This window comes from Pseudorca crassidens, chromosome 2, assembly GCF_039906515.1.
Source record: "Pseudorca crassidens isolate mPseCra1 chromosome 2, mPseCra1.hap1, whole genome shotgun sequence".
Taxonomy (NCBI): Eukaryota; Metazoa; Chordata; class Mammalia; order Artiodactyla; family Delphinidae; genus Pseudorca; species Pseudorca crassidens.
Genome location: NC_090297.1, coordinates 113975001 through 114001262, shown reverse-complemented (window position 1 = coordinate 114001262; position 26262 = coordinate 113975001). Strand labels below are relative to the sequence as shown.

The following is a 26262-nucleotide window of genomic DNA, read 5'->3' as shown; positions in this document are numbered from 1 at the left end:
TCCTGGGATGTGTTAAGGTCACTCTATATCCAGTGGAGCTCCTCAGGCACTACCTGCAAATTTAACAGGGAAACTGAGGTCAAGGAATATGGGTGGTACTTAGCTGTCGTAGAAAAGACCACTGGAATGAGAATCAGGAGTCGAGGTTTACAGCCCTGGTTCCACCAGAATCAGCTGTGTGGAACTGGACTGGTCCCATCCCTTATCTGATCTTTAGTTTCCTAATTCATGGAATAGATCACCTCCAGAACCGACAGCCCAGAACACAGGAGGTGTTTAGCGTAAGTTAAATGACTGAATAGATATAATTCTGAGACTCCCTTCCTCCAGATATTTACAATGTTTTCCATACCACTCACATCCCACTGATCTCATTTGGATGATAATGGCCCCTTCAGCATCCTCCCTGCTTCTTGCTTTCCCCACTTCCAATTGCCCAGAAATCTGAATGCAGCCTCTCAAACTGCATTATGTTGACCCACTTCTCAAGAAGCCACAATAACTGTCTACTGAGAGTCCAGGTGCACAAGGCCTTAACAGCTGTCCACAAAAGCCCCACCCACAACCGCACCGGCCCACACACCTGGACTGGATTTCTTTCTTCCCTTGCAATCCATGCCATGTCGCCTCCTTCTGAGCCCTGTTCCAGACTTACCTCTTTAAGGAAGTCTGGCAAAACTAGCACCATCTATAACCACACCCGGTATTATTTCCTGTCCCTTCAGTATTTAACGCCTCGGGTTGCATTATATTTATCCGTAGTTTCTTTTATATATATCCTGGTAAGTAAAGGCATAATTTACCCCTGAAACCTGACAAGTGAACAGAAGGCACTAAGGAAAACCCCTTTCATAAAACCCACCACAGCCTGCATGCTCGACATCCACGGCCCTCTCTCTCAGTCTTCCTCCAGGTAAGGGAAGAAGGTTAAGAACATAATAACTTCATATATAAACACAAAAGCTACCGTTGAAAAGAGCCTCGGCTTTTTTTTTTTTTTTTTTTGTGGTACGCGGGCCTCTCACTGCTGTGGCCTCTCCCGTTGTGGAGCACAGGCTCCGGACGCGCAGGCTCAGCGGCCATGGCTCACGGGCCCAGCCGCTCCGCGGCATGTGGGATCTTCCCGGACCGGGGCACGAACCTGTGTCCCCTGCATCGGCAGGCGGACTCTCAACCACTGCGCCACCAGGGAAGCCCGAGCCTCTGCTTTTACCTATCCCAACTTCCTCATGTTAGGGGAGACTGAGACCCAGAGAGGTTAAGCAACTTGTTCAAAGTCACACAGCTCGTTTAGTAGTCAGGAAGGAAACCAAGATGGGGTAATGCCTCATGCCCCATGATCCTTTCACCAGCTGACTGAATTAGCCAAACCAAGGAGTCATTTTGACATCATACAGCCAGCTGAATTGTTTTTTTGGTGGGGAATCCACATTCAAGTGCAGTGAAAAACCTGCACTTGCCACCCAGTAACAATATCTGACAACAAAAGGGGACACAAAGGTCTGAAGGAGAACCAAAAAGGTTTTATAATCCTATCCCAAGAAAGAATTTCACAGCCCTAGAATGAAATCCAGGATATGGCATTTTTGACTGTGAATTTTTGAGGTTTTGGTGGAGCGACTTCCTTGACGCCAGCCCACAGTGGCCATTTTTAGGCTGCTGCTGAGGGCGGGACCACCAGTGCTAAGTTCTCTGGACAAATCCCAGGATGCACAACCACTGAGAAGAAAGAATTACAGAGGCCGAGGGCCACTGCCCCTTCCTCCTCCAACCCAGTGAAATCAACTGCCCTCTACAGTGGTCCCATCATCAACGATGATGCAAACATTCACATCTCAGTTCTTTGTACCGCTGAGGAAGACTGGTGGTGTAGATAATGCAAAAGTCATTTCTTCTTGGCTTTGGAAAGCATGATAATGGATTTTTAGTGGCACCTAGTTATGTTCTACTGAAGATAATATTAAAAAAGTGTTTGTATTCTCGGAGCACATATTAAGTGATAGGGAGGAACAAAAGTGGTTAGCTGGAAGAGGAACCAGACTTCGAATTAAAATTTCATTATGGGGACCTGCCAATGACCAGAATATTCAGTCAATGAGCATGTGTGTGTGTGTGGACTTACTGTGTGGCAGGCACTCTGCTGCGTGCTGGGGAGAAGAGGAAAGAGAGGGAAATTACAAATAGGAACAAGACACACTCTTATCCTCCAGGAGCGTTACAGTCTGGTGAGAGAGGCAGAGGTAAACAACTCGCTATGATTAAGACAGCATATAAGTGCCATATCGAAATTCAAGCCATTTGCCTTGGAAGCTCAAAGGAAAGAATAGTTTTTTGGAGGGAGTAGAGGAGACTACCTTGAGAGGCACTAGAAGTGCAACTTGGAGGCAAATCCTGATTTCAGAGGGCATGGGATGGGAAGAGGGGTCACCAGTCTGAACGAGCACGGAGGTTGAGAAGATGTTTGGGCCGTTCAAGGAACAGTGTGAGGAACAGCATCGGCTCTCCCTTCCACGCCCAATGCTGCAGGAGGCGACCTGATTGGCCTCCCCCTTTGAGCAAAAGGAAATTCTGTAAACCCCCAAGACGCCTTTTAATGTACTCGCTGCTCCACCATCCTTTATTTCAACAAGATAGTTCTTGCTTAGGTCCTACTGAAGGAAGTTCCCTTCCACCAGTTATTCCTCAGAGCTTTAAAAAAAAAAAAAAAAATCACCCTGGGAAAAATTCCTGTCCCGGTCCACAGCAGTCTATTTTCAACCTCAAACTTACTTAATCCAGGGCCAGTTTCTCTGGGATTCCCAGACCTGGAACTTTTCTTACATGAGACTGTTATGTTTGGGGCCTCTCTCTTAGCCATCAGCCCCGCTAAACCCTTCTAATTTGCTGCTGCTTTAAAACTGTGAAGGAAAAAAGATGGAGAGGAGGCAACCCTCTCCGCCTCTCGGCCTCTTTCCCTTGCTCTGCGGTTACGCTCAGCAGTGATCCTACAAGCCTGGAATTTGAGGAATTTCCTGCCCTGTGCTCCCTGGAAGAGCTGAGAGAGACCTAGCAATTAGGCCTGGAGTTTCCACTCCTGCCTCCCTCCACCCAGATGAAGTGCCCCGAGTGAACAGCTTGCTCTAAGGGGGGCCACTTGGAGCTCAGCCTGGGACGCCTGTGGCCTTAACATTCTACACGAATGTCACCCCCGCTGCCACCCACTCCCTCACTCCTCCCCCACCACCCAAAAAGCCTCTGCCAAAAAGCTCCACAGCCTCTCCTTTGCCCACCTTAGATCGTAGCCGTGATAATACAGGACATTCACAGAGTTAATTCCTTCCTGAATCCATCTCGTTCGTCTGCAACTGCCCCAGGATAATGCCGTACTTTTTTTTCTTTCCTTTTTTTGCTTTCCACCATCAGAGGAGCCACACTTTGCCTCAGCTCTTTATTCCCGCCCCCTCCAGTCTGCCCCTCCCTCTCTTGCTGTCTTCTGCCCCTTCTCCCTTTGCTTGTATTGAATTATGCACTGATCTATTTGACTTGTGCCCTTGTTCAGTGTCCTTCTACAGGCTGAAGGTCTTAGATCTGCTCCCAGGCAGTGTGTCTGTCTCTGGGACTTCCGGAAGGCAGGTGCGGAGGCTCTGGGCCTCTACTACTTTGTTCAAGTCAGAGACCTGGGGACGGGAATGGGGAAGATGGTCCCAAGTCATTTGAATGAACCTTATGTAACGGCTTTGCTGCAGCAGCCAGAGCTGCAGAAGCAAATTTCTCTTCCTAATTATGTTTTGTTCAGGCTAATATTAAAAACTGGTTCATAGTCCCTCGTCACACATCAATTGATGGCTGGATACCAGGTGCTAGGGCAAAAGCAGCCTGGGGTTTAAACACTTGCCACAAACAGTTCTCACTCAAGCTGGCCCATGTACCGCCCCCAGCATGGCCTCCAGGGAAGGTCAGCATTTAGATGCGCTCAATGAATGATTGGTTCCTGTCTTCTCTTTGCACGTCCCTCTGGTCCAGGTGTCCAGCTTTGTGTTTCCTTCCTCATTCTAGTCTTTTCATTCTTGACACTCCTTCAGTAATGCCCCATGTTACCCTGCTTGCACTGCTCCTCGATTCAAAGGACATTTCTGAATCTTTTCTGCCCAAAGTCCTAGAGAAGTTATGACCAGGTGGAACTTTGTTTCCCCGCCTTCCTTCTCTGTCCACATCACACACACCCTCTTAGATTCCGTTCCTAGGTGGGCAGCTATCTCTCTCCATCCTGCTTCCATGACAACACTGCCACGTGGCTGCCCACCTGCCCACAGGTCGCTCCTAAGGTTTCGCAGTGTATCAGTCCCCCTGGGCCTCTCACCATGCCTCCACTCTGCTTACTCTCTTCTTGTTCCCGCTCTCAGAAAGTACTAAGGCTGGGCAGCCCACTGCGGTCTGAGGTTTCGAGGCCTAGGCTTTCTTTTCAATCATCCCGACTCTGACTCTTGACAATTCTGACCCAGGGTGAAATTAAAACAGTAGTTTCCTGCTTCCCTTTCCTTCCCACGCCCCAATCCTTCTCTGCATATCCTACGAGCCTCAAAAGGAGAAGACTCTGGTTAAAAAGGAAATCAAAGCTATTCCAATACTTCAATGGGAATGCTCACTATCTCTAGCTTCCCTTCAAATCTCAAGATATTTTTTGCCTTTTGAGGTTGAGAGTTGCTAGTTGCCAATTCCCCCCTCCTCCCCCTTCACATGCCCTTCAAACAAAGCTTTTCTGTCAGGTTTTTGACCCTGATGAAGATTTTTTAACTGGAATCCTTTTTTTTTTTTTTTCCTTTTCCCCCTTCCTCTGTAATTCTGAAGGATCTTTTGTCTTCTGAGCAAAAGAATTGAGAGATTGGGAGAGCTGCTGAGGTTTTTTTTTTCTTTCCCTTGTAAGTAATTGGGAAAGAGTTTAAAAAAAAAAACCCTGAAGGAGAGAAGATAGAAGAAAACCCAATATAAAACTATTTGTTCTCTTAAAAAGTTATTTTAATAGAAAAAAAGAGAAAGGTCTTGAAAATATGAAAAGAAAAGAAGGACTTTGAAGAGGAGAGGACCTTGGAGAGGTAACAGAGAAAATGAGGGAGCGCTGGAGAGAAAGACCTTGAGGAAACAAGAGAGAAGAGCTTATGGAAGATGGACCTTGAGAAATGCATGAGCAGAAGGGGAAAGAAGGGATATGATGGAGATGCCCGTTCCCCAGGCTGTGTATCCACTGGACAGTTTCTCCAACTTAGAGGTAACAGAAAGAACTAGAAGTCCTCCCTGAGGTGGTAAAGAGAGCTCTCTTCTCCTCGCACACCCACGGCACTTAACAGTGCCCAGTATAGAGTAAATGCTCAATAAATGCAGGGTGGAACAAAACAAGGCGGTTATGGGTGATTGCGTTTTTTGTTTCTGTTTTTTCTTCTTCCTCCAGGACCCAATGAAAGGTTGGTTGGAAAATAGATAAGGCAGAAACAAAGAACTCAGGCCAACCTCACCTGATGGAGATCAGGTTGTCCCAGGCTCACAGAGGTCACACTCTGTCAACCTCTTCCTGTCTCACCCGACCAACTTCCCTGGGCTTAGTTCTCACCCTCGTCTGGCTGGGCATCACTCATCCAACAAAACGCTATCCGCGCTCAATTACTCGCACGTAGGTTTCTCACTTTGGAGATTATCCATGGAAAAATCTTAATCCCAAGCAGGTTGATTCCCTTTGCCACCCAGAACGTCTCGGTTGTCAGTCTTGGTGTGAGCAGGGAATTAGAAACTCATTTAAATAGCAGTCCAAGTCAACTCTAATAAGCAAGGCAAATCTGATTATTATCATCATTATTGCCACCATGATGCATTCTGAAGTTAAAAAAACAAAAGATTAAAAAAAAAAATCAGTGGCTTTCCCCCTCTACTGGGTCAGTTGGGAGTTAACTGTATTTACAGATGGCCTTTAATCTGGGGGACTCAGCTCTCCACAGCCTCTGGTCCATCTTTACAGTACCCCTAAAAGGAAGATTACAGACAATTTATATTATCTGTTACTTAAAATAAGAGCCGACATTTTAGTAGCTGCTGGCCTACTATGTGCCAGGCACTATGCTCTATGTTTTATATATTTCAACTCATTTAATTTATTACAAAAAAGACTTGAGGCAGCATACACAGAGTCAATGATATAAACAATAAATTAAGAGATAACCCGAGACATTGTGTGGGGATGGTGGTGATTAGGCCAGCAGGGAAAGAGAATAAGCCCAGGAGAAATAAACTGAGGGTGGGGTAAAGTCCTAATACTAAATATATGCCACACGATCCTGGGTGCCTCATCAGAGATGAATGGCAAGGTTAGCCTTGAGCTCCCAAGCAGCACGTGGAAAGAGGAAAAATTCATAATTAGTGATGCAATTTACAGTACCCATAAAATAAAACCTAACCGGCGCCTTAGGAAAAGTACCCCTACAGAACTTTCTTCTGAGGCTCCTCATACAAAGTCGCTGTGATGTGTTGAGCCCTGTCCTGGGCAACACCCCTAACCATAAATACAATAAGGAGATTCACAGTGCTGCCCCTCAGAACATTCCTCGGTGCAGGTTGATGGCACAGTGCCAAAGGCTCAGCTCAGTAAAAGCAATTCTTCGAGGGGCCAAAACCGTTCAGTCTCAGTTTGCCACTCTCTGATGGTCTGGCTTAGTCTAAGGATAAAATTTAGAGTATCTGGAGGAATGGACTGGAGGTGGGTGATAAGAGTGGAGAGAGAGGGGTTGGGAAGCTGCAGATGTAAAACGACTTAGCTATTCTGGCCTTCGGTTCAGAACTGCATCCTGAGATGAGAGGAAGAAAGAACATCACAGCCTTCTTTGATATCCAGGATTTCTTGGGAGGCATCTGAAGGCAGGGGAAGGCGGAACTCAAAAGATTATTTCCCTGAGGACACCGGGCAAGTGGCCAGCCAGCTGTTGTGATGTCTGGGGTGGGAGAGAGGTGACTCATTTAAAATATGAAAAAGAACTTTGGCGTTTTCTTTCTTTTTTATTTCTGCAGAGTATACCTAACCCCCAAACTATCAGCTTAGCTTCTGGCCATCGTGAAGCTTGGGAAGATTAAGCCTGCTGGAAAAAAATCCTAAGGAGAATTCAAAGAGGAATCAGAGGTAGAATTAAACACGGTGAAGCAGCCCCAGCAAAGCTCCCAGACTAGACTGTACCTCCCCAGTGAAGGAAGAGCCCAGGTGCCCCAGCACTTCAGAGACCCAGAGGGCGACAGTCAACACAGAGGTCAGCCTGCCTGTGACATCTGCAGCTCTTACCCTCGAGATGGTCCAAAGGAAGAAAGTCCACAACTTAATTGTCCATCTAGTAATTTAGCATCCACAAGTTCTTCTGTCTATCTGACCAAAGGCTTTTTTGTTGTTTTTCCCTGCCAAGACTGTATTTTTCCTAATAGTGCAGGAGAGAAAGCTTGTCCAGCCTTGGTCTGCGGAGCTGGCACTGGAGTGAGGGGGCCAGTCCCCAGTTAAAGGGAAGAAGATTGGAGGGAGGGTTGGGGCTCCCTGGCTGCTTCTTTGAAATCCTCTTGGTGAGTGAGGACAAGGATAAAGGCGGGGGAGAAGGAGAGGTAGAGCAGGCTGGCATCTCAGGCCAAGTCCCCTGACAATGGGCAGGAGTCTGGAACCTGCAGCCTGTTACTTAATTATCTCTGAATGGTTTTTGTTCCTGGCTTTAAACATTTACCCCTATTGGGTTTTCACGGCTTCACAAGCTCTCTATCTCCTTTTCTTTGCCGTTGCCATGGCAACGACTCCAGGCATACAACTGCTCTCCGATTTTAAATAAAAGTTGAGGTTTCTCTCTCTCTCTTCCCTCCCAGCTCCTCCCTCCTTTTCTCTCCTAGGATGGATGAGTTTTCTCTCATCCTCTCCCTTCCTTTCACCTTCCTCTCTGCCCTGCTCTCCCCCCAACCCAGCTCTGTTTCCTTATCATCACCTCATTCTCTCATTTCCTCCTTCCACCTGCCTCCGCTCTAAGCCCTCTCCCCTACCGTTAGGCTTCCTAGCTGGCCCTAATCCCCTGGTTGCCATAACAGCAAGAGTAGGCCCTTTAGGAGGGATGGGGGCAGAGGTTGAAGGATAAGGGCATGTCTGGGGAAGGTGGGGGGATCTGCCTGCAGTCCCAGGAGCAGTGTTACTCAAGCTTCTCTGGGGACCACCACCTTCCTCTCTGGGCCTCAATTCCTCTAGCAATTAATGGAAAATAGATTCCTTATCTCACCATTTCCCCTCCACCCCCAACCAAGGAAGGACTTTTCGATCTGTGCAGTCAGGAATGGGGAGGAGAGGCAGGGAGGTTTGTGGAGGTGAAGCAGTGGTTTTCCAAACTGCTGAAGGTGGAACTTCTAGCGTCTGCTCTGGGGCACTGAGTCACTTACACTCTTGAGTCTTGGTTTTCATTGGTATCTATCTTTTCAGGGGTTGGATTAAATCTGTGATTTTTCTGTACTCTGAGGTGCCCTAGGCCCTCAGAGCCGTCTCAGCAGCTATAGCTGGGGGGAAGGGGGGTGAGGGGAGGGGAGGGAGGTGTAGCAGGTGCCTGAGACCCAAAACAGTTAGTCCCGGTGTCTGGCACCACAGGGGACGGCTTTTATCTGCTTAAGGCAGAGAGAGGGTAGATCTCCCAGCAATCCTCATCCCAAACTTCGTTTCTAAAGGAACTCAGGGCCTCCATTCACTCCCCACTAGTGGATTGTCCAGGTGGCTGTCTTTGCCACCTGTCTGCTCCTTCCCTGGTCCCCCTGTCAGTAAGTTATGGTTTAGGTGGAAGCCTAATCATTTCTAAAATGGGCTAGAGATTGAAATACTCTACTCACTCCTCCATGACATAAACGTCTCTCTCCTAATTTTATGATATGGGTCAAGGTTAAATACTTGGGTAAAGGGAGAAATAAACAACAATCTGACATTTTAGAGAAAGCTATGGATTGGGAGTCAGAAGACTCGATTTCTAGGTCTAGCTCTTCCTCTCGTTGGTTCTGTGGTTCTCAATCAGTGTGATTTTATCCCAGGGGACACTTGGAAATGTCCGGAGACATTTTTTATTGTCACACCGGTGGGTGGGGTGTGCTACTGGTTTCTAGTGAGCAGAGGCCAGGGAAGCCGCCAAACATCCTACAGCCCACAGCAGCCCCCCGCGCCCCAGCCCCGCACGCAACAAAGGTTAGCTGTGTCCATCTTGAGCAATTCATTTTCCCATTCAGAGCCTCAATTTCCTTGTTCATCGATTAGTACCTTATACTCAATCATTCATGTAACACACACTTCCTGAGTGCCTAGGCCAGGCACCGTTCTAGGCATGAACGGTGGGGTAGATGCAAGACCAAGAGAGAAGATCCCCTTGTCCCCAAAGACTTATCATTAACATATTCACAACTTGAAACGAAATTGTACAAGGTCACACAGAGAGTCAGGGAGGAAGCTGGAACCTGAATCCAGGTCTTCTGACCACAAATCCAGGGCTCTTCTCATTACTTCATACCATAAAATGTTAGGGTTCAGCTTAGCAATAAGAGCTAACACGTACCGCATACTTAAAGCATCTCAGATACGTTTGCCAAGCATTCTACACAGATTATTTAATGCAATCTTTATCACCACCCTACGAAGCAGATGCCACTGTTCTTCTATACCAAGGTGAAGGGACTTGCACAACAGGGTCATGAACCCAAGCAGTCTGAACTCCAGGTCCTGCTCTTTCACCCAGAAGGCAAAGGGTACTTCCGGGACCTCAGGCATCACCTAGTGAGCTCCTTGTTTTATGGCTGAATAAACCGAGGCCCCGAAAGAGCACGTGACTTGCCCAAGAAGAAACAGCCCAAGAAGAGTCAAGGCGAAAATCCAGGTCACCGGACTCCCAGTCTAATATCAGATCTAATATAGCCTCGAGCTCTCAATGTTTGTAATCTTACTGGGGGAAGGAAGTGGGAAGCGCATTATAAGAAACAAAGTCTGAACATCCCAGCATCGAAGTTTGAGGGCAAGAGGGTTTGGGAAACTGGGAGAAACAGCTAGTGGTCAGTAGAATGGAAAAAGCTGCCTCCAGATGGAGAAGGAGAAAGAGAGTCGGGGAGCGGGAGGCTGAGGGAGGAAGCTCAGAAAGAAGAGGGGTTTCCCTGGTGGCGCAGTGGTTGAGAGTCCGCCTGCCGATGCAGGGGACACGGGTTTGAGCCCTGGTCTGGGAAGATCCCACATGCCGCAGAGCAGCTGGGCCCCTGAGCCACAACTACTGAGCCTGCGTGTCTGGAGCCTGTGCTCCGCAACAAGACAGGCGCGATAGTGAGAGGCCCGCGCACCGCGATGAAGAGTGGCTCCCGCTTGCCGAAACTAGAGAAAGCCCTCGCACAGAAACGAAGACCCAACACAGCCAAAAATAAATAAATAAATCCTTAAAAAAAAAAAGAAAGAAAGAAAGAAGAAAGATGCTGAGCACACAGGGAGGGGCCAGACTAAAAAAGGAGGACGCTTCTGAGCATGGCAGGTGACAGGGTCTTCCCTGCCCTCCTCCTGATTCTTTCCAGGCTAACCTCAGGCTCTGCTTCACTCTGTGCCTCATCACCCATCACCTGGCCAGGCTGATGAGATTTCCTGATTCACTCCCTCACCTAAAACCCACTCTTGCCCCCCTGCCCAGGGAAAGAGCCTGGAATCCCCCCACCCACCAGTGTCCAGGGGCTTCGCCTGCTGCTTTTCCGGACGACGAGCCCCGACCCTGAGGGAGGGGGCAAGAAGACAGGACAGCCCTTGAGAGAATCCTAAAGCAGCCAACACAGAACACTGCACAGAGGAGGCACCCGGGACCTGCCAGGCTCCCTCCCAGCTTCCCAGTTCCTTCAGGAGTTTCTTCCAGGCTCAGCTCATCTCTTCAAATCCATGTTACAAAGGACGAAAACAGGCCCAGAAGTTTCTCTGGGGGCCCTGACCCTCACTGAGGAGGCCCAGGCATGACTTATGAAAGAGGCCGAGGTTTGTTGTTTGTTATTTTTGTTTTGTTTTTAACAAAGCATAATCCAGGGCCTTGGGGAACTTGCAATCTGGTCGAAAACTGAAAGGTCAGTGCTTGAAAACTGAGTATAAACTGAGCCTGTGAAATGAGATAAAGGGAGGGTTAGTCAGGAAAGGCCCTTGGAGGAGGTAACCCTTCTGAGCATCAGAGGCAGGAGGTGGAGGGCGCAGACCGAAATTCCTGGGCTCTGGCTCCTAGGAGAGGGCCCTGGTTTTCATTTTTTCCCTTCCCCCACGGCTCAGCTCTGGTCGGCCTCTGAGATGATTAAAACCAAAAGAATTTTAAATGCCTGGAATTCACTTTTCACCACTGATGCCATTTGCTTATTTTCCCTCTCTCTCTCTCCTCCCTTCTTATAATTTCTCCTCTTGGGAGAGCTATCTGTTTGCCTCACTCCTTTCTTCTGGCCCGGTTTGCTCTCGATGATTCCCAGTACCCACCAATTCACTTTGTTTTCATCGCGGGGAGGAGGAGAGAGGGGGTTGGGTGTCTCAGGCAAAGGGGAGGGAGGATGGGAGGGTGGAGGGGCCTTGGTCTTGCTGGCTAAAGTTCCCAGAAAAAGAAAGGAGAAGAAATAGCTTTCAGGGAAAGAAATCTACCAAATGTTTATGTTCCCACAAGACTCTGCGAAACCTTTTCACAGACCAAAGCTAAAGTTCAGGGTGAAGCCAGAGCACGTTGCTTAAGGAACAAACTCTTATCAACATGGAGACACAAGAACCCGCATGCTTGATCCAGGGTCTCCCACCTTCCCAGAGCGGACAGCAGAGTGTGTGTGTGTGTGTGTGTGTGTGTGTGTGTGTGTGTGTGTGTGTGTGTGTGTGTGTGTGTGTGTGTGTGTGTGTGTGTGTGTGTGTGTTTGTGGGGAGAAGGGCACTCCAGTTGTCCTCACCTAGAGTCCAGACCAGATCTGAAAAATGTAGAAAACGTTTGCTTCCACCCTGGTTTCTGAGCAAATAATCCTTCTCCTGGAGCACCCCAGCTCTGGCCCTCTGAAATCAGTACCTCCGGCCTTGGCTGAAAAACCAAATCAGAGAGATCCAGGGCCTCATTCAGGAAGAACAAGTCCTTTTTTTGAACTCCCACCGGATGGCAAAGAGTCGGAAAATGGCACAGCCAGAAAGAATCTTGGAGATTAACCTTCTCGTTTTATGATAAGAAAACAGGCCCAGGTCAGTGCATGAGGCCACTCCCTGACAGGCACAAATGGGGCTAAAATCCACAGTGCTCCTTCCATATTACCTCCTGAATATAGACTTTCCTACTGTAGTGCCTGGGAAACCAGAAGTTGCACGTTTCAAGCCACGCGAGACTGGACACATTTAACCCTTTGGCACAGGGGCTCTGCTGCAGGCGGCAGGAGCAGTGTGCAGTCTGAGGCCTGGAGGTCAGCAAAGGGACGACCAACCCTGCCTGGAGCTGGAAGCCAATAAGCTCTGAGCTGGAAGCAGCCCCAGCCAGAACAGACAACTTATTTGTGGAGAGAAAAATTGCACTGGGACAGAGTGACCTGGGTTGTCAAGGCTCAATAGCACATCCCAGAAAGAACACAGGGTAGAAATTTTGTGCCCTCCCTTACTGAGGAAGTCGAACAAAAGGACCCTCTTTTCGTCACCAGCTTTTAAAACAATTAACTTGTTTTATGTGGTTTCTAAGGGCATGGGCTAGGTGCTTTCATGCGTAGTGGTAATGACAATAGGAGTAGTAACAGCTACCATTTGTTAAGCACCTGTCATACGCCAGGTTTACGCATACCATCTGCGGTCTTTTCAAGATTCCCATTTACCAATGAAGAAACAGACTCAGGTTATAGGACGATTCCAAGGTCTCACAGCTAGTTAACAGCAAAAGTTAGTAGGATCCAATTTATTTCTTTCTCGAGATCAAGCACATTGTTCTAGGGTCATGAAAGAAAATTCAACATAGAGAGGGGAAAAAATGGATGTTCCCTCATTCTCCACCACTTCCTGTGGACCAGAAGGCCAGGCCACAGAGACATGATGAAGAACAGTGGTGGGGACGTGAGTACATTCTAGAGTTTTGGGTCCGAGTCCAGCTCTGTGTCTAACTCTCGGTAAACTCTCCTGTTTCTCGAGCTTCTCAAATCCATCATCTGGACATCTTCCTCTCTGTTTATTTTGGAGTTGGAAGCCCAAGGAAAGCCCCGAGGTCTGTGGTGATGCCAGGGCTGACGGCCCAGTGGGAACGGTGCTTTCTCTCTGCCTCACCTCTTCTTCCTGAGCCACAGTTTTTCTCATCTCTGAAATGGGTATGATGAGCATATCGTCAGACCCCTGGCACAGCACCCACAAGGCACAGGTGTGAGGAAGTGCTAGGCTTTCCCCTCTTCATCCAATCACATTATTGAGTGGCCATTCCCTAGTCATGGCCATGGGATTCAGCCCCAGGGTGTGTGCCCTGCTCTCCTCAAAGAAGAAAATTTCCCAGACCAAGACCTGGGTGCTAACTGGATGGTGGTCCTGTCCTTCCTTTCCCTGTCACCATTCTCACCCCAGCTTGCCTCACTTCCCAGCACATGGTTGAAGGAACTTCACTTGGGACCATCTCTTGCTCCTCATTCAGCTTTCTGGCCACCAACCTATGCACATCTCCTGATGTACCCCACCTCACCCCCTGGGAGGCCAAGGGAGCCGGCGAGTACAGCTCAGGCTGTGCCAGCACTGGTGGACCAGGTGGGGGCTTCCCCAGGGAGCAGGGCCATACTCCCCGCCCACTGGCAGAGCCTCCTTGGGACTGCTGGGTTGACCGGGGTTCTGGTCCCCGTGCCCACGCTCAGCACTCCTTGTTTCCACACTGCCCCCCCCACCCCCGCCCCGTGCTGCTGCCCAAAGTCCTTTTCTTCTCCTCCCTTGTTCTCAGGTACCCGCTACCTGCTGCCCGCACCTCCCTCCAGCATCTCTCTTCCCACTCCCCCTTCTCTCCTGCTTCCTCCTCCCCTCCCCCGCTCTGCTGCTGGCTTGGAGCAGGAGGTTATGAAAATGAGCTTCGTGCCCAGGAGACTGTAATTATCTGCTAAGTGTGAAAGCCAGAGTGATTAATTAAGAGATAATAAAAAGAAAAGGAGGGCGAGAGGGGGGCCTCACGGCTTTGCTTTGATGATAGAACCTGAGGTGAGCCAAGCAATTAGGGGAATCTTTATCGAGAGTTAGCTATAATCCACAAATTATCAAGCACCAAATGCTCCAAGAGCAGGGCACATTTCACTCCTGCCGAGTGACAGACCGACAGACAGGGGAGGACAGCAGGAGGAAGAGGCCTGGGGATCATCGGCTGGGGGGCAGGGAGAAGCCCAGCACAGCGGAGCGTGTGTCTGTGCTGGTGGACAGATTGTCCCGTGCCAGGCCACCGGGCAGCACTTCCAGGACCCCGGGCCATGGCTACCCTTGAAAAAGGGTAGCAACCTCCCCCCGACAAAGACACTCTGCCCCACAGGCAGGCTCCACGCTGCAGCCAACTTGGAACAGCCCCGCTGACTCCTCTAGGTGGACCAGAGGGCCAAGCTCCTGTCTCCCCACCACACACATCAGCTCCTCCTGTTCGAGGACTTACATTCCGCCCCGTCCTCCAGGAAGCAGGAGCTGCTCTACCGCCACTCCTCTCCCGGCCTGTGCGTGTGGGAGTGTGTCACACGGCCAGCGTGAACGTTGCAGGGGCCACGACTTGACAAGGCGACACCACAGCTCTCAGCTCCCAGAGGCTGCAGCCCACACTGCTCTAGCTGGGTAGCCCTACCCCCGGCCCCCACTATTCTCCCACCCAGCCCTCCAGTAAGAGCCGTCTCTTCTACCTTCTTTTACACCGGGTCCTGCCCTACCAGTCCTTCCCACTGGGTTCCATGTTCCCCTCTTGCCCCTTCCTGGAAACCTTCCATAACTGATCCCGCAGCTCCAGTACCTCCTTTTCCATCTTCTCCTGTGCTGATGTACAACAGGGTTCAAAATCCTCCCCTTATTTATTTTTTTATTTTTATTATTATTATTTTTTTTGCGGTACGCGGGCCTCTCACTGTTGTGGCCTCTTCCGTTGTGGAGCACAGGCTCTGGACGCGCAGGCTCAGTGGCCATGGCTCACGGGGCCCAGCCGCTCCGCAGCATGTGGGATCTTCCCGGACCGGGGCACGAGCCTGTGTCCCCTGCATCGGCAGGCGGACTCTCAACCACTGCGCCACCAGGGAAGCCCCTCCCCTTATTTAGATGATCTTTCTGTGTGTGTAGACCCTGAGGAAGATGGGGAACCTATCTCCTCTATTATAATTAGCTATCCGATAGCAGAAATCAAGTCTCCACCCTCAAGTTCAAGCTTAGAGCTAAAAGTCTGCACTGATCTAATACAGTCCAGGATCCTCATCCGTACTCCGACAGATTAGTAGATCTCCAAAGGCAGACACCCTATCCTCTCCTTTCTCTGCCCACACTGATGGCACTTGGGATCCACCCTGTCCACCCAGGCATGGTTGAGGACATCCCTGTGTGATTCCAAAAGGAAAATATTCCTGCTCTGAAGCTAGAACGGGGCCTGACTGTGGCATAGGCCTACCTCTGCCATCTCCCCTGCAGGCCCCGCTTTCCTACAGGTACCAGGTGTAGCAGCAGATGCCAGGGCCTCCCTCTCTCAGCCTGGCCCCCATGGAGGGAGGAGGAGAGGCCCTCAGGCCATCAGCCAGAGACAGCGGCCCAGAGCCCTCCAGCCTCCAGCTGCTCCAGCCGCTGAGAAGGGGAAACTGAACAAGTAAGGGCATGGTGACTCAGCCAGGTTCCTGGGAACACTATCCTTCTAGCCCTGACTGGGGACACTGGGAAGATAGCCTTGGCAGTTTGTTGGAAAGCAGATCTGACCCCTAAAGAGACAACCGGCTCTGCCTCAACTGGGGCCTCAGAGACAGTCTCACTTATGACCTCTCTGGGCTTGCTTCTCTATCACAGGGAGTTTTGCCTTGCAGTGAGAGAAAAATGAACCTATTGGGGAAAATGTTATTTTTCCAGACAAAAAGAATACCGGACACTTATTCAGTTACAGTCTCAAGACAGTTTTTTTTTTTTTTTTTATGCAGGAGCAAGAAGGGTTCAGGTTAGACACAAAGAAGAACTTCCTGCTTGCCAGGGATTATTAGATATGAAAGTGAGTAAGCAGAGAGAGCGAATGAAATTCCTTTCTCTTCAGAAGAAGGGCAAACACTGACGTGTCCAGGTTGATTCAGGTTAGTCTTACCTGACTAAAGAGAGAGATCTTGAGAGTCCAAAGATGTTAGGATTCTTCCAGAATCATCTCTCCATCTTCACTCCTGACCCCAGGCTCTATGTTCTAGGAAGCCCCATCTGATTGATCCCACCTCCTTCTTTATTTACTCTGAAACCCCTCAGGATGGATGCGTGCAGTTTGCATATGTCCCCACTTGCACTTGGAGATGGCTGAATGTGCAGTCAGTTTTCTGGGGGGGCGGGGGGGGGATAAGGGGAAGTAATGAGAGTTCCTGTTTCCCCCAGTGGACAGGATTCCCTAGATTTAAGAACCAAGCTTCCCCCATTGAATCAGAACTCTGAAGGCAGAAGCTCTCTCTTCCCAGGCCTGGGGATCTTCCTCTACAGCCTGAGGCTCTGCACACAGACAGAGAAGGTAGGGAGAGAATGAGTTAGCTCATCACGTTGCCTGAACAACCAGTAGGTCTATGTGAGTGTGAGAAAATGACCTGCCCAGGGATGGTCCTCCATTGCTCCCCCCAAATCATGCCCTCGGTTAGGCCTATGACCCACCTTCCTTCCCAAACCTCAATTTGCTCCTGACCAAATTTTCAAGCCAAAGCCAACAAGGTCTAGGCCCTGGCTAGCAGCTCTGCCAAAATATTTTCCCCCAAAACTCCACCAAATGACAGCTGGATTTTGAGGACTCTTCATTAAAGAAAAAAAAATTGAGTGGAAGTGACTGACTGGGTCGTGCATGGAGGCGTTTCCACCAACATACTAGCTAGTTGCTTTTCAACTTTGTAGCTGGCAGCTGTTGGCCTGAGTGAAGACTTGGTGGGGTGGAGTAGGGGCGACTGGGAGCTTGGGAGGTGGCAAGAAGGAGGCTGGTCAGGTCAGGCTTGGGCCCGAAGATGGACACGCTGGCACCCACTGCCCCCTCTTCCGTCCCACAACCTGCTTCCCTAAAACAAACATATCGACACTCCTGAATCAACGATCCATCCGGGCTCTGTTACACAACTAAGCTGGCTGAAAAGCGAATTCAGGTAAACAAATTCTATTTTCTCTTGCTTCCCATTAGAATGTTGAAGATCTATTTCCCTAGAAGAACACATCCTCTAACGCTTCAGAGTGCGGTCCAAGAAGCAGCAGCATTGGCGTCCCCTGGGACTTGGTGCCAAGGCATAACCTCCACCTGAGGACTTCCCTGGTGGTACAGTGATTAATAATCTGCCTGCCAAAGCAGGGGACATGGGTTCGAGCCCTGGTCGGGGAAGATCCCACATACCACGGAGCAACTAAGCCCGTGCACCACAACTACTGAGCCTGCGCCCTAGAGCCCGTGAGCCACAACTACTGAGCCCGCATGCCGCAACTACTGAAGCCCGCGCACGCCTAGAGCCCGTGCTCCGCAACAAGAGAAGCCACCGCAATGAGAAGCCCGCGCACTGCAACAAAGAGCAGCCCCCGCTCCCCGAATCTAGAGAAAGCCAGTGCGCAGCAACAGAGACCCAACGCAGCCCAAAATAAGATACATAAACAAATACATTTAAAAAAAAAAATTGCAAACAAATTAAAAAAAACTCCACCTGACCCCAGATCTTCCACATCAGAATCTGCACTTTTTAACTAGATCCCCAGGTGCTTCATAAGCTTGTTAAAGTTTGAGAATCGTTGTTCTAACACACTGAGTTGAAATCTTGTGGCGCGACAAACCTCCTGGTCACGCTTACTGTGCATTGCCAGATGCTTTCCCAGGGCTTCAGGTAAGAGGTAAGTGGCTGTGGCTGCTGTCACTCCATTTAACGCTGAGGAGACTAAGGCTCACGAAGACGAAGAGACCACTGAACCTTCAGAGCCAGGACTCAGACCTAACTCTAAAGCAGGGAGCTTTCCATTAGGTTTGCTGCCATCTCAAAAGTCCCACTGCACTGCATTCCAGAAACCGTAAATTCAGGGATTACCACCATCACTGGCACAGTTCACAGAGACTCACCTGTCTTTGCACCATTATTTGTTCTTCACTCATCCTACCGTCTGCTCTCCTCAGATCTGCCTTGGACTATGAGTTATAAAAAGCCGGCACTGTGCAATAGGATTTACTGAATACCAGCTGTGTTCCAAATCCCATTTCTTAACATAGATTCCTTCATTCAGTCCTCATAGCAACCCTCTGAGGTAGGTATTACTGTCTCCATTTTATAGATGAGAAAACTGAGGTTCTAGTGAAATGACTTGGTCTTGATCACACGGGCAGCGGCCCCTCTGGGCAAGTCTGGCTTTCCCATAGGCCCTCTGGTAAGGAGGTCCCGGGGTACTTGAGGGGTTATCCCACTCCAAAGATGTGTTAAAAGAGACTAGTCTTATGACATGACCCTGGTATGAAACCAAAGGCAACGTGCACACACCAGACCCCTTACATACAGGCTTTACAGGCTCCCCTCTCAATTTTCTGCACAAATGGAGAGCAGCAGCAGTGCCGATAATACAGAAGTCGTTTTAACTTAGCTTTGCAATGCATTCGATTTTTTTTTTTTTTTGCCAAGTCAGATTTTCCTTTCTAATTATATTTGGCTCCAACAGACATTAAAATGATTTTGTATTCTCACTTCACCCACGGCCTAGTAAGGGAAGAATTCCCAGATGTGTGCAGGGTGATAGGCACATTAGTCTAGGATCAAACATCATCCAGGCAGTAGCTAACTTGGGGGTGGAGGCTGGAGAGTTGATAGCACTGGTAGCAGGAGTATGTGTGTGGGAGAGGTGGGCAAAGAGGGAGTGGGGCTGCAGGGGCCTCTGGGAGTCCCCCCATCCCATCTCACAGTGAGGTCAAGCTAGTAGATTTCCAGGGAGGTAGGGACTGAGGCATAGAGCAAGCAGCATGTCAATTGCTCAGGGTTTGGGATTAAAATACAGGAGTCACTGGATGACTAGGGAATCAAGATGAAGAAAACCCCAACTCCTCTCTGGGGCTTCACCCTGTCAGCCTGCCTTCTCCCTCTCCCTTGTGTCTCTCTCTCTCTGCCCCCATCTGCCCATCTCAGCTTCCTTCCTTTTAATAACCTCCCAGTTAAGAGAGTCAATGGTAAGAGCAGTTAAAAGCACCTCATGGCTTGACAATGCTGGGTAATGGAGCGAGCAGGGCCCCAGGCTGTTCCTGGGAGAATTCAGGAAGGAGGGAAAAAAGAAAAGAAAAGAAAAGAAAAAGAACTCAGCTAAGCAGATTACAAGGACAAAGTTAATTTAGAAATCAGCTCCATTGGGTGGGAGCTGGGGTGGGGAAGAGGGAACTGGACACAGGAGGTTGGAGATTTGGGGAAAGGGCGCTTTATATAAACTGCCTTTGTTCCTGGAAATCATAATCCTTGGGAGGGACCTTGCTCACTCCTTCGGATTCCTCAGCTCCTTCCATCCGGAGCAGGGGGCACAATCAGGGATTGTCCAGAGCCGGGATATCTTGAGTGGCGCTGCATTCCAGAGGCTCCAGCGCAGCCCCAGAGCCTCACATCTGTGGCTGTGCCCTCCCCCTGCCAGGCTGCCTCCTCCACTCCCCCCTCTCCGACAGCTAGACTTCGGCATTTTTCACATACCTCTCTCCCAACATTTATCTTATAGTATTGTCAATATGTGTTTATACATCCTTCTCCCACACCCGCCCCAGAGTGTCTTGAGGACAGGGACCAAATCTCACTTACCTTTGTACCTCCAGTGCCTAGTTGAGTGCCTGGCCCAGCCCAGCCACTAAAAGCACACTGACTTAGCTGGACACAGGCACTCACCACCCTAGCAGGAAACTTCTTCAAAGGTTTCCATTTGAAAAAGCAGACCTGGCTTCCTTGCAGAGGTTTTAAAAATCTCTAGGCTCAACTCCCAAGTGCACACACATCTCTGGCCACTGACCAGAGGAAATGGCCCAGGACTGACCCTGCAGGGACTAAATCCAGATTGGCCCTCTGATGGAACCAGGTGGTTCCCCTAGACTCTGGGCAGTGCAGACCCGGCCTAAGCTCCCAGGGAACGTGTGACAAAGAGCCTGGTATCCACCAAGCTGCAGGGCTCTCCACTGAACTCTGTCTCCGGGCATCTTTATCATATACCTGAGGGTTCACAGAGAAAAAGAGATCTTCTCAACATTCCAAAGCCTCCCCAACTCAGGTCACAGATCTGAAACTTCCCAAGGCAGAACTGATTTTCTCTAAGGTTTTCTGCTCACTTCTGCCTGGTCAAACTCTGATCATCTGCCCATTTCACCTTTTTTTTTTTTTTTTTCCAATTGAATGGGCTGCAGATCTCTATAGCAGCGGAAGGGGAGTTTAAGAGGAGAGGAGGGTTTGGTGAGGAATGAGGTAGGGATCACACGGGTTAACACTTCCTGTGCTTCAGAAACAGAAATCCCTGGCTCCCCACTTCTTACAGGACAGTCTCTGGCCTGGCTTTTCAAGGCCTTCTTGGGTCAGGCCACAGTCTACTGTTCTGGATCACCTCCATTATTTTGCCCTGACCCAAATCCTGAGCTGCCACCAGCCTCAATGGACCCTGCACATTCCGGTAGCCACACCTTGACTCGGGAAGTTCAGTCGGTCTGGTAATGCTCTCCCTCTTCCTGCCACAGCCACATCCTGTCCATCCTTAGACCCACTTCCTCCATGGAGCCTTTCCTGGCCTCTTCAGCCCACAGCAAACTCCCCAGCTCTGATTGCGCACACTGCTATCCTGACACCAACTACACCCAGCCTGGCACTACCTGGAATCTCTGCACATGTATGCGCATCTTAGCTTCTTGGAGGGAAGGGACCATACAATTTTGTGGGGGTTTTTTTATTCCTCATAATGCCTACCAGTATGTTTTATATATAGAAATATCCATTTGCTGATTTGAAAAAAAAAAATTAATTCTCCCCATTTTATGGAAGAGTAAACTGAGACCTACCAAAGCTAAGTAATGTTTGCACCTAAATCACAAAGTGAGACCCTTAAAGGCAAGGACAGTATTTTATTCTTTTTGCAGCACTGCTGCCTGGCACATAGTATAAGTACACAACACATTTCTGTGGGATGAAGGGACTGAGTCCTTACTCTCTTCCCACACATCTTCCAGTGAGGATGGACTCCTCATATCGCTTCAGAAGGAAATAAGAGGCAGAGAAGAAAAGCATCAAAGGGCCAGTCTGGAAGAGGAATGTATGATTCCTAATCTGGCCTGGAGTGGGGCAGCCTCCAGGGACTACCCTCCAGGCACAGAGCACTCAGGTCCCTGCTGTCCCTTCCCTACCTCAAAACCCAGTCCCCGTGGCCTTCTGGGAGATTCTCCCATCACCTTCCCAGAGCCAGACCTCCAGAGGAATGAAGCAGCAGCAGCATCTCCTGAGAAACTAATGGAATTTGCTAGGGAGTACTAGAGAGTTCCACCCTGGATTTAAGACCCTTAATCCTGAGGAGGCTGGCTGGCTACAAGGCACATTTATTTCAATATGATCCCAATTTTGTTAAATGGACTCAAGGAGGGCAGAGAGGAATGAGGCTTCAGCTCCCAGAGGCTACGGAGGTTAATAAAAGTTGCTGGAGAAATTATGTGGAGGGGGAGAAACTGGGAGTTTGGAGAGAGCTGATGGGGGGTGTGGGAGAGTGGGATGGAAAAAGAAAGAAAAATGTGATCTTTGGCAATGTCTGGGAGCTAGAACAGCTTTCATCCTGGGAGCTCAAAGAACTCTATCAGGTTGCATTGTCTGTGAATCAGTAGTGGGAAAGTGTAAGAGCTGGGGTTGCAGGATGGAGAGAGACCAGAGTCACAGAATGAGGAACCCAAGCGTTCTAACTTTCTTAACCTTGTAGTGTGTATATCTTCAGAGCACGTGAGACAAGACAAAAATTAGTGCCTTCAAAGACTCTTCAAAGGATGGCTGCCATAGCTGGAAGGGGAATGGTACACAGAAACATGGCAGTGTTGTTCTGGTGAATGGAAGGACCAGGGGAAAGCCAGAGATATCTGTCCATAGGTATATGATATGGGGATGAGAAATAGCTGCGTGTGAGAGTGCACAGGAGGCCACGTGGGAACCTATGCGCGTGCCTGTGGGCACACACACTGTGCAGTGAGACTTGCATGCAGCAGCAATGTGGAAGAGGTGGATATAACCATCTTCAGGGGCTTCCTTCTGGGAATCATGCCGGCCCGCCCCACTCCAACTTCCCTGCTTGGGATCTAGTCCTGGCTCTGTCACTTCTAAGATGTATCACGTTGGCCGATCTGCTTAACATCTTTGAGTCTCTCTTTGTCCACCACAAAATGGGGATAATGACTCCTGCATTTAACAGATTGTTAGTATTAAATGAGTTACTAATGCACATAAAACACAAAGCACGTCCTCCACAAAAGTGAACAGCCTTCTCTCTCACTTGGAATGAACTCATTCTGTTTCCTGACTCCTGAGACAGCCTCTCCTTGATGCTGCATTTCAGCATCGAGGACCAAGGACGTGGCAGCCTCTTTCTCCCCCACTGCTGACCACTGCCTCCTCCAACCCCTACACCAGCCCTTTCCAGGTCAAAGCATCCTCCAGGACATGGCCAAGTAAAGTGGTCTGGAGGCCTTGAAAAGAAACCAGGCAGGAGGTGGTAGGTCGGGAAGGGGCACAGCTTTCTCAGCCCTGGGCACATGAGAGGAATTTCCCTACCCTTAGCTGGAAACAGTCCCCCCAAATTGGGGTGACGGAGGAATTTGCCCCTTATCCCTTCCCTCCAGCCCAACCTCCCCCTTAGCAAGTCATTTCAACTCTCTCGGACTCTGTTTTCTCATCTGTTAAATGGAGCAGTAATAACTACCCTGTCTGTATCACAGGACAATCACAGTATCTCTATTAAATGAGATTGTACGTGTGAAAAAGTTGCTAAAATTGGAAAGTACTATACAAGTACAAAGTTAAAAAGACTCTACAGGTGGGAAGAAAGGGGGCTTTACTAACCTCCTTCTCCTGACAGACAAGGAGTTCCCATCCCCACTGAATAAAACAGATGACCCTGAGAGCAAAGCAGCAAGATGGATGTGCGCTAGGTGTGATGGGCTGAGCCCTGGGGGAGAAGGCTGAGCAAGGTACCAGGAGAAGCCTGGCCATCGCCGTGGGGAAGAGGAGAAGGAAGAAGGCCCCTTCTCCCCTCCACAGCCGCCTCAGCTGAAAGGAGGCACTTGCACAGGTGGCTGAGACGTGGAGGCAGCCTGGCTTTGTAGTAAGACAAAGAGTTGAAATCGGGGATCTAATACCCCAGGGATGGCCTTAAGCAAGTTAATTAAACTCAGCTTTTGTCTCCTCATCTATAAAATTGGGGTAATGTTATTTTCACAAGGTCGTTGTTAAAAGGAATAAAGAATGATGAATGTGAAGAGCACACAGTAGGGATTCAAGAGGAAGTAATTTTGACGCTTTGGTAGGGAGCCCACCTCCTACAGTCACTCTGCCCCACTCTAGGGCAGGCAGGGCTTCCCAAAGCAGATGGGAACACCAGATCCCAGCCTCTGTGTCTGCCAGGGACTGCGCTGAATTGGAAGCTGACTGTCCTGGTTTTCTCCCCAGGCCCCCACTCAGCACTCCACCACTTGCCTCGCCACGATTCTCCAGGAGTCAGCCTTGCATGGTACAGGGGTAGTGCCCAAGTTTGTAGCTCATGGACCTGTAACGCTGTGTCTAATCTTAGAAACAAACACAGGTTGCAAACCTTTAGATTTGCCAAGTAAAGGGCTTTTAAAAAAAGTCATTTATGGGCACTGTCGTATCATCAAAGAAAAACCATTCAACACCCAAAAATGTAGAAGGACAGAATCTCAGAATAAAGGATGAGTTTTAAGATTTGAGTGAGTTTCCATTTACGAGCACTCATTCCCTTTTCCTCTTAGTTCTCCTTTGGCTCTGGATCAGGAAAGACCCTGTCCTAGCCCAGCATCTGTCCCTGCTGGCATGTGGGATCCCAGGCAAAGGGGAGGGGCGCAGGATTTGAGGTGGGTTGGTTCCCCCAGCTACCATCGAGATACCTAACCTGTCTAAACCTCGATTTCTCATCCATGAAATGGGGATAATTACAGAGCCAATCTCAGGGGGCTGTGGTACAGATTAAATTAGATAATGCATATCAAGTAGTTAGCACAAGGGCTCAATAAATGATCTGTATTATTTCCAGACTCTGAAATGCTGCCACCTCGGGGCTAGTGTTCCTCATCTCTCCCAAGAGCTCTAGCTCCTTCTCACTAGAATGCTGACCTCTTCCACTTGGTCCTCTCCTTCTCCAGAGCTTTCCTGAGGTCTCCAACCAGGGGAAGGCTGGTCAGCTTCCCCTTCTGGATCCTCTACAACCCAGTTCTCTCCGTGAGAGATACAAAGCAGAGGTACTGAAGCCCAGGACAAAACATCTGGGCAGTTGGAGCAAGAAAACAAAAAGAGAATCATAAGGAGAGCTGGAAAGGAAGCAAACAACTCGGCTTCCTATGTCCAGCCACAAAGTCATAACAGAAGCACTTACTGAGCACATCTCTCTGTGCCAGACACTGTTCCATGCACCTTACACGGATTAACATATTTGACTGCCATCGACACCCTATGAAATGTTATTCCTAACCTTACTTTCCAGATGAGCAAACTGAGGCGCAGAGAAGGCACATACCTTGTTCAAAAGCCAACACAACTACCCAGTGGCCAAGGGGGAGGGGGTTTAGCCAGGGAGCTGGACAGGAGTCTGTGATTTAAGCACCCTTTAATACTGCCTTCTTCCAACATCGTAGCACTCTCATCAAATCAATCAATTGATCCGATATTTAAGGGCACTTACCAAGCGAGTGTGTAGCACTGTGTCAGAAACTGAAAGGATAAAAGAGAAATTAAGATTTGGTCCCCGAGGATATAAAGAGGGTCTACAAGAGCTTCCATCAGCACTTGGTTCTCAAGTCAAGGGGGTAAGAGCCGGGGACAAGGCTGGGCTTCCTCATCCTCACCCCATCAGAGAACCAAAGGCAGAGCAAGACAGCCAACCATGCAGGCAGCAGAAGGTGGGAGGACCTAGATGCCTCCGCCTCCTGATCCAGGGTCTTCTGGGGTCCAGAACTTAGCCAGAGGTAATTCCAGGCACTAAATACTGGGTTCACACCCTCCCTTTGGGCCTGAGCCGAAGTCCCATCAGGAAAGTCAAGAAGGGCTTCCTTGGTGGCACAGTGGTTAAGAACCTGCCTGCTAACCCAGGGGACACGGGTTCGAGCCCTGGTACAAGATCCCACATGCCGCGGAGCAACTAAGCCCGTGCGCAACAACTACTGAGCCTGTGCTCTGGAGCCGGCAAGCCACAACTGCTGAAGCCCGCACACCTAGAGCCCCGTGCTCCGCAACAAGAGAAGCCACTGCAATGAGAAGCCCGCGCACCGCAATGAAGAGTAGCCCCCGCTCGCCGCAACTGGAGAAAGCCCGCGCACAACAAGGAAGACCCAACGCAGCCAAAGATAGATAAAATAAATAAATTTATATATAAAAAAAAAGAAGGTCAAGGAGAGGGACCTGGTATCCTGATTTCTGCCATGTCGCTCCCTGCCTCTTCCCCAACCTCAAGATCCTGCTTTGGGCTAGAAGGGTGGGACATCTGTGGGGGGTGGGGGTGGCACAGGGAGGAGAGAGTCCATTCCCAGCTACTCTTTTTTTCCAGACTCTTGTTCTCTGGCAGGATGTAGCTGTACTCGGCAGCTGAATACTGGGAATTTAGGAGGCCCTCTTCCCTTCACTCCTCACCGCCCTGCCAAGCGGTGGCAGGGATGCCCAGGGGACTCTGGGGGCTGGGGGGACAGATTTTCCCCCTACCTTCACCTCCACCCTCCCTTGGGCAGCTCCCACCCTGGGCCAGCCTGTCATCCCACATTGCTCTGATTAGCTATAATCTTTCTTTTTCAATTTCTCCTCCCTGAGACTGGGGAGTGAGAAAATCTCCCAGAAAATGAATAAATATTTCAATTTTCGGTGCAATCAGTCTGAGGAGCCAGCGCATGCTGGAAACAG

The 26262-nt window shown here is 49.5% G+C and overlaps 1 protein-coding gene across 7 annotated transcripts in view; it reads right to left on the bottom strand.

Moving 5' to 3' along the window:
- KIRREL1 (kirre like nephrin family adhesion molecule 1) overlaps nt 1-26262 on the bottom strand; it is a 101839-nt gene that overhangs the window by 72337 nt on the left and 3240 nt on the right. The window contains exon 1 of one of the 7 annotated variants that reach the window (XM_067728273.1): nt 3270-3448. The exons of the other annotated variants lie outside the window; for them this stretch is intronic. The gene's annotated coding sequence lies outside the window, so the exon portion shown is untranslated. Of the gene's footprint in view, nt 1-3269; nt 3449-26262 lie in introns of those variants that run through there. 7 annotated transcript variants of the gene reach the window in all.